The sequence below is a fragment of the Haplochromis burtoni genome, unplaced genomic scaffold (assembly GCF_018398535.1).
Source record: "Haplochromis burtoni strain Fernald_Lab_line unplaced genomic scaffold, NCSU_Asbu1 Contig_459, whole genome shotgun sequence".
NCBI classification, from domain to species: Eukaryota; Metazoa; Chordata; class Actinopteri; order Cichliformes; family Cichlidae; genus Haplochromis; species Haplochromis burtoni.
In genome coordinates this window covers 432,544-444,620 of record NW_024582820.1, presented here as the reverse complement: position 1 = coordinate 444,620, position 12,077 = coordinate 432,544, and the positions used below count along the sequence as shown (strand labels likewise).

Sequence of the window (12,077 nt, the reverse complement as noted above, 5' to 3'; positions counted from 1 at the left end):
ATGAAAAAACAAATCACAAATTAACTGTTTTAGAAGTCTGAATATTTACACACCGACTGTACAAATTATAACTGATCTGTCGCACAAACATTTGTCATGCAACATGTACCTGAGTTTTGTTTACTGTTTGGTCATATTTTAACCTATATAAGGCTGTATGGTAATTTGTAATGTATGAGTTACATCAAAGACAATTTGCATACACTGGTGGTAAACTTTTAATGTTTTCTACACCATCTAAAATGATAAATGATAAAAACAGTCTGACACAAATGTTAAAAAAGACAAAAAAAGAGACAAAAATAGTGAAGAAAACAAAAGTATTTTTGAATTCGAGAGGAAAGGATGGAAATTATGTTTCTATTTATGAAGAGTTTTAATGAAACTTTCATTTGTTCCACATTCAGTCACCTGACAACACGAGGTGTGTCGCTTCCATTAAAGACAACAGTTACATTAAAATGATAGCAGCATGGTGGCACAGCGGTTAGCACAAAGGTCCTGGGTTCAAATCCAGCTGTCTGTGAGTGTAACTGGCACATGGGGTGAAATATATATTTTTATTAGTTATCTCAGGGAAACTGAGGAGTCTGAACATTCAAGAAAAGCTTTTTGAACCATATGTTTACCTGGCTTTTAAAAATTGTTTTCTATCTTACTTAATACTTAATATATATCTTAAATTAAAAACAAAGCTCAAATAAAATAGATGCAAAAGGAAGCAATATTAAAATTATCCAGTAAAGTCAATCTCAAATTCAACATGGCAGAATAAACAGACAGAAAATGTGTTATTAAATTTGTCTCGCCCCTCCCTGAGCCTGCTTCTGTCGGAGGTTTCTTCCTGTTAAAAGAGAGTTTTTTCTTCCTACTATCGCCAAGTGCCTGCTCACAGGGCCGAGTGTGGTTTTCGGGGGTTACCGTACAGTATAAAGCGCTGTGCGGTTTGATTTGATCGTACATGAACACAGTGAGTGTAGGCGGTGGGGATCTGTCAGTGTAATTACTTTAGTTTGCTTAGTAATATTTATGAGACTGCTGCGGGTGACGTTATAATAATCGTCATAAAGCAGGGTCAGTGCCCCGGCGGGGTGTCCCGGTGTTTGAACCGAGCGCACCGTGCGCTGCAGTCCAGGCCGGGCTGAAGCGGGGGGCGGGGGGAGGAGGAAGAGGAGGAGGAGGAGGATTGGTGGATTTCAGGACTGTGCTTCTGCGCTCTTCGTGCTCCGAGCTCTCAGCAGCCCGTCCGTCCTTCGCTCCGAGCGGGACTCCACTGCGCTTCCGTCGGTCTCCAGGTGAGTGCAGCCCCGGTCTGCCTCTCTCGGGTTAACCTCCACAGCTGCGGGCTGTTGGTGCAAAGACGAGCCGGGCAGCGACGTCTTCTCCCCGTGTGTCTGTGCGCCCCCCTCCCCCCGCCATGTTCTCCATCGTGGCGTTGAACTTGTGCATGGTGCGCAGGAGCTGCTGCTGGTGGAGGAGGAGGAGGAGGAGGAGGAGGTGGTTGTTGTTTTGGTGAAAGTCTGCAGCTCTCACGGCTCAGTCGGAGCTGATGGAGGGTTTGTTTGTCCCCGCTCTCCTGATGGATGATGATGATGATGATGGTGGTGGTGGTGCAGGCGTGGTCGACCTCAGAGCAAACAAACAGCAGGACGTTCCCACAGCTTCTCTGGAGTGACCTTCTCTGTACTCCGTCCCTCTGTCCCGCCCAGCGCCGCTGCTCTCCCCTCACAGCTCATCGTTGCGTCTTAATAATTCAGATGTCTGCAGATATTTCTGCTGTTTTCGTCTCACGTGTCGCGAGCTGTTTCTGTGCAGGAGTGTGACGTGTTTCTAACGTTGTGGGCTTAAATGAAGTTCGGGGACGTGGAGGTGTTTCTGCGTGGACTGCTGCTGTTTGCGCAGACCCTGTTTGAAGCAATTATGTAATCAGATACAGGCCGAGTGCTGCTTTCTCTCCTCCTAATCTTTTCGTTCCCTGATCTGTCCTCACTGCTTCTCCTCACCCTGCTTTCTCCTCCTCCTCCCCTGCTTCTCCTCACCCTTATCTTCATCCTCCCCCCACCTATCTCCTCATTTCTCTGATGCAGCAACTGGGAAACATTTGGCAACTTGTTGACCGGAGCCTTTATAATATCACAGTGAGGTGTGGAGCAGTTGTCAGGCTGCTGCTGCTTTAACAAGCAGCTGCAGTGAAACCAGAGATGGAGATTTGCACCTTTTCAGCCTAAATCTGCTGTTTCAGGGATAAAAATTATTGCTTTTCATACTTTGTTCCCACTGGGAGGCTCAGTGTTGGCTTTAAAAAGTTAATCTCCAACCCTAAAATCTTTTAAAAGATTCAAACATGAACTAAAAAAAATGTTGAATCACGCAGCCAGAGTTTTCCTTTCTGGCGTGTAAGTAAGATCGTAATCCTCACAGTTAACCGATGCTCGAGGAAAAGCATATTTCACACTGACGTGATTTCCTCCAGTCAGTTCTAGTGCCAACATTTCCCAGATCCCTTCCTCAGCTGGAAAACCTTCCTCTGGAACGCCCTGCTGGGCTTGTGACCCGGCTCTGGATAAGCAAAAGGAAACTGATAGATGTTTGGATGACTTCCACTGAGGATGACCAGTTTTATTTTACTCCCTTTAAAATACCACGGGGGGTGTGGGGATCCTGGAGGACCGCCTATGATCAAAATGTAACATTTAAACCACTTAAAAATCTGACAAGTTTACAGTAAATGTACTTTTTATAACGACGATTCACCAGAGTATTCTCTCCACGTTTTATATTGTGTTAGACCAGCTTTGCATGAGTGTCAGTTCAGAATAATCCTACTTTGTCTTGCACTTAAAGCCATTTTAGCACTGATTTTTCACTTTACACAAACTCTCCTGATTGGCTGCCTCTTGATTTGAACAGCAGAGGAGGTGGGGCTTCTTTGTCAGTGAGAGCCATATTAGGCATATCCTGTCTCTGTGATGTCACACAGATCCAAGAATGGGGGGGAACCCCCCCCCCCCAAAAAAAAACAGTGAAACTGAGAGCTTAAGCAGGCTCAGCTCATTATTAGGGACTTTGGTCATGTTTGATATGAACAGGACATGAAGACAAGCAGAGTTCAGCTGTGATGGGAACAGTTAAACAGACTTTTAATGTGAACTACATTTTTGTGATTTTTTTCGTTATGGAAATTTTGCGCATTGTGAAGTTTGAGAAATGTTTCTGCGTATATGATAAAAATCCGCCGGTCTAAGGTTGGTGTACCCTGCTGGGCCGGTCTAGTTTGGGCCGCCTGGCTGGTTTCCAACTAAAAGCCTCATAAGTGAGCGAATAAACAAGCCGATCCCTGATTTTTAACTTTTAAGTGACTGAATTTGTTTCTGGATATTAAGAATCTCCCATTTTTAGCCAGTTTTTGTGATGCTTCTGTTCTGCCTGTGTGCTCGACCCAGACACCACCCTCAGCTCAGACACAGCCCCACAGCTGATCGTGCGCTTTGTGTGAGCGAAAAAGGTAAAAGGTGATGGGAATAGGGCTGCCACGATTAGTCGACTATCAAAATCGTCGACGACTGGTTTAATAGTCGACGCGTCGTTTGAAGCTTTGTAAGATCCCAAAAGACGCAGGAATAAGTAGCAGGATTTAAGAGTGTAATAACGGACTGAAACAGAAGATGGCAGCACTGCATGTACAAGGATGCCAGCTGCCGTTAAACCCCGAAGAAGAAGAAGCAGCTGTGTCCCAGAATTCATAGCGCGGCCCAGCTCAGTTTCCAACAATGGCGGCAGCTAGTTAGTTTTAATATTACTCTTATTATTCTTTCTGGGTCACAAAATAAACGTTTAACATATTTTCAGGCGAGAATGTAGCTGTGTAAACCTCAAATATCTGCTCAGTTTATCAGGACACCGCATATTTTCAAAAGCGCTCCGACGTTTTCGGAGACGTCTGTTACCCACTAGCTCGATAGCTAGCCGGGGGCTAGGTCACTAGAGCCGTGAGAACACCGGACTCCCGGCAAATCGTTTTCAAACCCACCGCCGTCTTTCGCTACTCAGGTTAAACATGATATATGAGTCACTTAGATAAATTAAAATGTTGTTGTTTGGCTTTTTTTAGTATTTTATTTGTTCCTGAGTAAATCGGTTTGGCTGAGATTACAGTTATAGTTTTTACACAGCTGAATAAACGTCAAGCAGACAGCTGATTATCAGAAGTGTGAGATGCTGGAGAATATACTCCGGTGTCCTGTTATAGTTTAGATAGCAAGGAGTTTATTAAACTTCACCGAAACAATCTGCAAATTTCATTTAAATTTAATAAACTCTCATCTTGTCTTTATTTTTAGTTAGCACAGACCTTACACACTTAAAGCTGTAAGCTAATGATAGTTTTAAAAGAGCAGATGCTGCTGGTGCAATAAGCTGTAGTTTTTACGTCCAATGGATGATGATCTGATTAGTCGACTATCAAAATAGTCGTTTGTGGCAGCCCTACATGGGATAGAAAGAAAGTGGTGGTGAAAGCAGGTTCTGCCGCGTCCTCGTGGTCAGAGCTCAGGTGGCTCTGAGACCTTTAAATGAAGTGAAGCTGGTAACGAGGGGAAGTCCTCGCTTGGTTTGTTTCTTGGTTCGATCCGTTTGGATGTTTTAACGGTCTGCAGGGACACTTTCAGTGGATCGATGCTCCTGATGGAGATCCGACGATGCTTCTGGGTGCGTTTTGGCTCCTCCGCTGATGCCTCTGAGGCGGTGTGGGCGGCGGTGATGATGCGGGTTTCGGCGTCACGCGGCGGGGAGATCCGAGCTGTAAGTCATCAGCTCTGCTGCAGCGTCCGAGTCCCACGCTTCCAGCTCCATCAATATTAAACAGTTGTGTCTTCAGCTCGCTGCGATGTAGGAGCACGACTGCATAACAGGCGAAGCGAAAACGCTACGAGGTGGCGTCAGCAGAACTTCCTTTAAATGTTTGGCTCAGTCGTATTCATGAATGGAGGCACCGGTGGTGAGTTCAGCAGGTTTGTGTTGACTTTGTCTTTGAATGCACAGCACTTCCTGTTTGTCTTTGCCGTTGTGTCAGAGCGCCGATGTGAGCCCGAGCGGTCTGTGCGTCCTGCTGTTGTCTCTGCTCACCAAACAAAAACCTCTTCATGTTTAAGCAAAGGAAACGAAACCGTTTCCAATCCTGGAACTTTTAGTTTGAGGCCTGGTTTTTGTATTCAAACATTTTCCCGTTTCCTCGACTTGCTGACCTGTGATCGTCTCGGGTTTTGAACCCGTGCATGATGATGCTGACGTGGACGTTCTGGTTAAATGTGGAAAACTTTGTGTTCATCATCGTGAACCAGCAGCTGGGACTGGAGTACACGATGGCTTTAAACATGCCTTTAGATTTGGATCAGACTTTATAAAGTAAACGTCTGTTGGATTCACATTGAAGCATAAACTCATCAGGAAACTGTCCACAAAAGCATTTCTCACTTCTTAATGTGCACTTTTGATAACTTCACTTAAGCCGCTGTTATTCGTGCGGTCGAACGCGTCCGCCTCAGACCGCCTTTGTCCTGAATCGTCACGTTTTGTGGCCTCCGTCCCTCCTGCTGTCGTTTCTTCTCCGAGCTCCTTCCTGTAAACAGATCCGAGTGTTTCTGACTTCGTTAGTGCAGAACGGAGTTGACAGAGTGCGTCTCAGACGTCGGGTTGTTTGCATAGCGAGGACAGAGGGACGCCGCTCTGACTTCATTGTCGCCAGATGAAGGAGGAGGAGGAGCCTGCGGTCATGTGATCTGAATCTGAAGCATAAATGCAGGAGAACGAGGTGTTTGGTCAGGATTTTGGTCCTGAGTGGGTGAATGTTTACAGACGGGGATCATTAGGAATCGTGTTTATGGCAGATTATTTGCAGCATGTTTGATCGTCTCCTGCTGTTCAGACGATTTCAGTTTGTTGAATATTTTATGCCGTGTCACTCGTTTCCTCCCAGAGACATTCATAATATCAGAAAAGTCCGAGTCATTGAATTCAGGATGTGTTTCTCTGTAAAAAGCTCAGAAATATCAACTCTTTGTATTCAGGAAATATGAAATCTGGCTGATGTTTGGTCTGAATTTTGCCAAAGTCGTTGGGCCTTTAAAAAGAAGTAACGACCTCCATCGCAGGATGTTTCATTCCAAAGACGGCGAGGAAGCACGTGACGAGATGAAGGAGGTGCGTTTATGGGAAACGTGGAAACGGCACGCACGGCGTCTTTTTAAATGTCGACGTGTTTCTGGGATTGGTCATAAGGTTGATTTGCTGGTTTGGATGTAACGAGGAAACGCAGAGGCCTCCTTCCTGTTCTGCATTACAGCGCCAAACATCAGCAGTGACATGCTGTCCAAAGCTTAGAGTTCAAATCTGCTCTCTGGTTGGTGCAGATCCATGCATCATAAATCTGCCCACATCCTTTAATGCTCAGCTGATCTGCTGTAGTGCAGAGCAGCAGGAGTATCGATGAAACTAGGTTCCTTTAAGAGCAAAGAGGTGAGCTTTATTTTAGGAAACGAGGCCAGTCATCCTTCCTCTCTGTCTTCACCACACTTACCTGTATGCATCCTTTCCTTCTTATCCTTCCTTCTCACCTTGCATTTTTCTGCTTCTCCTTAAGAGCTTAAACTGCACCTTCTTCACTGAAGCAGTGCAGTGTCAGAGATTCACGACTCTGAGGCTTAAACTTGAAGCTGATAGAGTTTCAGATGGGTGTGGAGAAAACTCGATTTTGATGCTGTGAGGAAGGATGCGTGGGAGAGGAGGGAGCTGCATGAAAACCAGGAGGGAGGTGGTCCTGAGGGAGGAGAACGAGGGGGAGGAGAACAGGAGGTGGTGAGGAGAGCGGCGTCAAACGCGACACACCGTGTTTGTGTTCATAGTTAAAGCTAACGCTGCGTGACCTCAGCAGGAAACAAGGCGAGAACAAGTAATCAGATTACTAAAATAAAGTGGACCGAGTTAAAATGAAGTGACGTGATTGGCAGTGGGGATGGGAGTAGGTGATGATGATGAAGGAGGACAGGAATTAAACATACCAGCTGTAAAAACTGAAAGCAGAGGAGAACGAGGAGGGATGCAGGAATGTTCTGGAAAGTGTCCCGCAGATAGGAAGTGGAGCAGTTGGACAAGGGAGGAGGAGGAGGAGGGTCTGTTTCCCAGCGGTGAAGCTTCAACTAAGTATAGAAAGTCTGTGAGAGCGGCGCTCACCTTCACCACGACGCCGCAGATTTTAAAGCTTGGGTCTAAAAGTCTGGTTTAATTTAGTCGGACGCTTCGGAGCGTTCGCTGTGCTGCACACGGGCGCAGTCTCACCTGCAGACACGGAGCAGGTGGAGGTGGAGCTGCAACACAGAAGTCAGGTGGAGCGTTTAGTTGATGTAAAGTGAGGACTGTGAGTTTATTAGAACGTCTCATTAATGCAAACTTAGAGAAAGATTTATTCAACGTGAAATACTTTAATGTATTTAAATGTGTTTATAAAAAAAACGGAATAATTCCAGTTTTGAATTAAGAGCATAAAGCGTTGAAAATAAAATGTTTGTGTGCAGCTTTAAAGTTTCAAATCTTTCAGTCAATGTAAAGTAAAGATTTTAAAGTTTTTCAAATGAAGGTGTTGAATAAAAGTTCTTAAAATTCAGGTTTTATAATGTTTAACATAAACTGAAAGCTCTTGAATTTTCTATTGAATGTAAAACATCTTTTTAAGATTATGTGCAGTTTAACACTAAGTAAAGCGGGTAATTAAAAGTCTACTAGAAAGTCTACAAAGTCTTTTAAATCCAATTTTCAAACGATGTCGTCTAAGGAAATCTCTTTAAACCGAGCTTGTAGAATTTTTGGAAAACTTTTACTAAAGTGCAACTTTTAAATGCACATTACACTTTTAAGAATTTACAGAAACTTTATTTTATAATTAAAGCTTTTTAGTTTTTAAAATAATGATTGTATTTTTAAAAAAAAAGTATTTTAAATGTCTTTTTAAGTAAAATCTTGTTCTTAAGTTTAAAGTCTTTATCAAATCCTTACGTGTTGTAAACATTTTAAAGTCTTTCATAGCTTTTAGTTTATTGTTTAAAGATTACTGATAGTAATCTACATGCAACGTCTACGGTTAATGTAACGCTTTGAAAGTGACGTCTGCGTAGAGAAATGTTTCGATTTAAAAGCTCAGGTTTTAAACTGTTGCCATGTGAATGCTGAGAGCAGGAACAGGAAGTCCTCACAATAACCAGATTCTTTATCTTCACATGACAGATGCAAAAATCATTAACTGAAAACAGACGTTTATATAAGAGCATCTGTAAAGCAGACAGACCCGAGCTTTAGTTTCAGTGCGACGCTCGAGTGTGATCGAACCCGAGCATCAAAGCTGTGATTCCATATTCATATACGGATTTTACTTGTGGGGGTGGGGGGCTTACATGGAGCAGTCTGACCCCAGCGGGGGTCAAACACACATGAAACTCGGTGTGATGAAAGATGTTTGGATTAAAGCGTCTCTGCCTTCTTCTAATCTCGGTTCGGTTGGTCCTTCACTTCCTCCCGAGGCTCCGGGATTTGTTGGGATCTGAAATGAAGTTTTTAAAAGGTGACAGAAGCCAAAGCTGCTCGGCTCATAAATGTCGAAGTAAATTTCCATCCAAGATTAAAAAAGGAAAAACGCACAAGCTGAGATCTCATGAATAAAATATGTGGAGAGGAGCGTTTATGAAGAGCCTGCGCTGATGTGCAGCAGCAATATTTTCCATTTCTGTGCTTCCAAAAAGCTCGTCAGTTTATTCCTGATAGACGAGGAGACGGAAAAATAAAAGTGCGTAAACGTAAAACATCTGATTTTGAGCTTCGGCTCTGATCTGTCACGCTGCAGTTTCTCTGCCGGCTAATTGGTTTCACAGGCGTCTGATGAGACGGCGGAAAGGTGAGGAGGCGAGCAGCAGAGAGCAGGTTAAAGGACTGACGCCAGCTGCGCTGTCTGCAGAGACCAACGAAGAAGAAAAAGTGGCTACGAACGGGTTTTCAGCCCCGACAGTGTCAGAGTTGCAGAGCTCGTACAAAACCTCAGCACGGCTGAGCGAGCGACAGAGGGGAAATCTGCTCAGCTCGTCCAATCAGAGCACTGCTGAGCACTAGCTTAGTCCGTTAACCTGCAGCGTCGCTTTGAGACGTCGTTTTCATCACATGGGTGCGAATTAATGCAAGCGAGCGACTTGGCCCAGCACAGGAGAGGGAAAAATCTCACCACGTTAATTATTGGTCATAATAGTCAAACAATAAGTCAAAGCACTGACGCTTTCAAGTTTAAAGGATCGTTTTCATTCCTTAGTGAGAAAATTTAAGGCTAATTTAGTTTTAGTAACAGAGTCACAGATGAGCTGTTTTTGTCTTCGCTGCAGATAAAAGTTGAGCTTTTTATTCATTGTTGGTTTTCCTTTCATGTTAAATGGAGGCTTTTCCCATTTATTCCACTTAAATGCACCTCGGAGAGGAAGAGGAGGAGCAGCTCAGTGCCCTTCATCTTCCTCTCTGGAGCTAAAACATGAGGAAGAGCTGCTCAAAGTTGGTGTAATGAGGAAGACTCTGAAACCACCTCCTGCTTTTGTGTAGCTGCTGTGTTTGAGCTTTCAGGGCCACCGTAGACGTAGCAGAATACAACAGGTTAGTGTTTGAGAGGCTGTGATTAACGTCATGACCATTCATTGTGTGTGTGTGTGTGTGTGTGTGTGTGTGTTCCATGTAACAGTTTGAGAGGAAATAAAAACCCCCCCCCCCCACACACACACACACACACACACACACTCTCATGCATTTTGCACTGACCTTCAGCAGGACTCCATTTAATTTGATTTCATGTAGCCAAAGGCGTTTCCTCTCTCTCTCTCTCTCACACCACACACACACACACACACACACACACACACACACACACACACACACACACACACACACACACATTCCTATTAAATGAAATGTTCACTGTAAGGCCTCCAGATGTTTTCAGGCTGCACACTAACCTGACATCTGCAGAGTGTGTGTGTGTGTGTGTCTCTGAGGTTTGTTGAAGTTGCCGGTTCAAATCCCGGGATGTTCTTGGTGGTGGATGGAGTCTAAGTTGCTCGGCGTCATGGGAAATGAGTTTGAGTGGTGTGTAAATGTCTTTTTTTGTGGGTGTGTGTAAATATAAACGCTGTGAATGCATCGTGTGCACACCCTGAGGCAGCGCTGCGAGGGCGGGGTCGGCCTGCAGACACCGACAGGAAATGAGCGATTAGGAGAAAGTGGAACGCCGCCTTCCTCCGGGCTGAAGCTCTGCAGACTCTCTGCTGTCATGTGATCTGCGTGAACTTGCACTTTATCCTTCGCTCCCCAGCCTGTGACCGAACGGCACATCAGATCTGCAGTTCCACACGCTGGGCGAGCGAGTAAACCACTATGGAGCCGCCCCCAGCACTCCCAACACGAATCATCTGTTAAACTGCGGCTGGTTAATTTACTCGTGTTAGTTCCGTCTACACAGGAGTGAAAGAAAGCTGAGGCGTCGTTTCTGTGCTAGCTCTGAGGAGCTTTCTGTAACCTCAGCCACTGTGATGGGCTGAGATTCGCCACAGACTTCGAAGGCCGAGGAAACGTACCATCTAAAGCTTTTAAAACACTCAGCTGCAGCGAAGCTGCTTGATTAATGTCTCCTCTCACACTTTTCAAAGTAAAAGCTCATCTCGCACATAATAAAATGTTTTTATGACTCAAATTCCACTTTTTTCATACTAATTGTTTTCCATGGAATCTCTTTGTACACCAACTAAAGCACAGACATGTTACTGAAATAAAATCTCACATGCACATTAACCACACACACACGTAATGTAATGCATGACATCATCAGGGCTTGTGTTACAGCTCCACCCGGGTGATGAGAAGGGTGTAGGTCAGTGATGTAAGCCTTTTTATTGCCATAGCAACATCAGAGGGAGGAAAAAAAGGCAAGCGAGTAGATTTGATCTCAGTTTCCAGGAATTGTCCATCCTGATGGGGTGTGTGTGTGTGTGTGTGCGCGCGTGTGTGTGTGAGTGTGTGTGTGTGTGAGTGTGAGAGAGACTGACTTCTGGCCACGCCGAGGCCAGAAAATGTGACGACTTTAATTCTGTTGAAAACACACAGATGTCTCAGCGCGTCACATTTTTAGAAACGTTGAAACTCAAAAAAACAAACCTCAGAAAAACAATTTAAGCTGGACCAAAGTGGGCGGGGTAATAGCGGCGTAGCATAGACACAGCTGGAGAGGGTTGTGTCGATGCTACGTGGAGAGCAGAATGGAAGTTTGCATGTTTTACTGCAGTTTGTTGGTAACAGGTCAGTTATTAGTTACAAAGTAACTGTTTTGTGATATTTAAGCTATTTGTAGTTTTTGTAGTTTCAAATATTTTTACACAAAATAATGAAATAATAATTCTACAAACATGATGTTTAGATTTTAGTCTAACCATATTATGTCACCCCCTGACAAAGAGGCCACGCCCATAATATTCCGAGGGGCCCATTGCAGGGGGGCGGTATGAAAAGAGACAAGAATAAAAAAAAGAGCGCTTGGACACTGCTAGCATCGTGGACAGGTTTTTGACGGGGCGGCCACAGAAACGCAAAGCAGGAGACGAAGCATCGCTGAATATGTTTCCAAACCACCTTCATTCTAAGCCAAAGACTAGAAAATATGGTGAAGCAAATCTGCCCTTTAGTTTCACCTGCACAAGTGCCGAGGTGTATGGACGTGTGTGATGATTGATTGTTCTTGTACAGCAAAAGGGGGCCTAGCAAAAAAAAAGCTTGGGCCCCACTAGTTTAAGGATGTATGCAGAGCAAGGGCGTAGATTTGGTTTTGTCGTTGGTGGGGACGGATGATCCAACCACAGAGCCTGTTTCTTTCTTTTTTCCTTTTTGTCTTTGCTTCTTAAGATAAGATAACTCTTTATTGTCATTGCTAGGGATGGGTATTGTTTAGGTTTTATCCGATACCGGTGCCAAATCGGTACTTTTGAAACGGTGCCGGTGCTTAAACGGTGCTC

General features: G+C 44.5%; 1 protein-coding gene across 1 annotated transcript in view; it reads left to right on the top strand.

The window, feature by feature from the left end:
* The first annotated feature begins 1,172 nt into the window (after window positions 1-1,172).
* Window positions 1,173-12,077, top strand: part of LOC102297081 (spectrin beta chain, non-erythrocytic 1) — a 113,262-nt gene continuing 102,357 nt past the window's right edge. The window contains exon 1 of the mRNA XM_014341190.2: window positions 1,173-1,295. The gene's annotated coding sequence lies outside the window, so the exon portion shown is untranslated. The remainder of the gene's footprint in view (window positions 1,296-12,077) is intronic.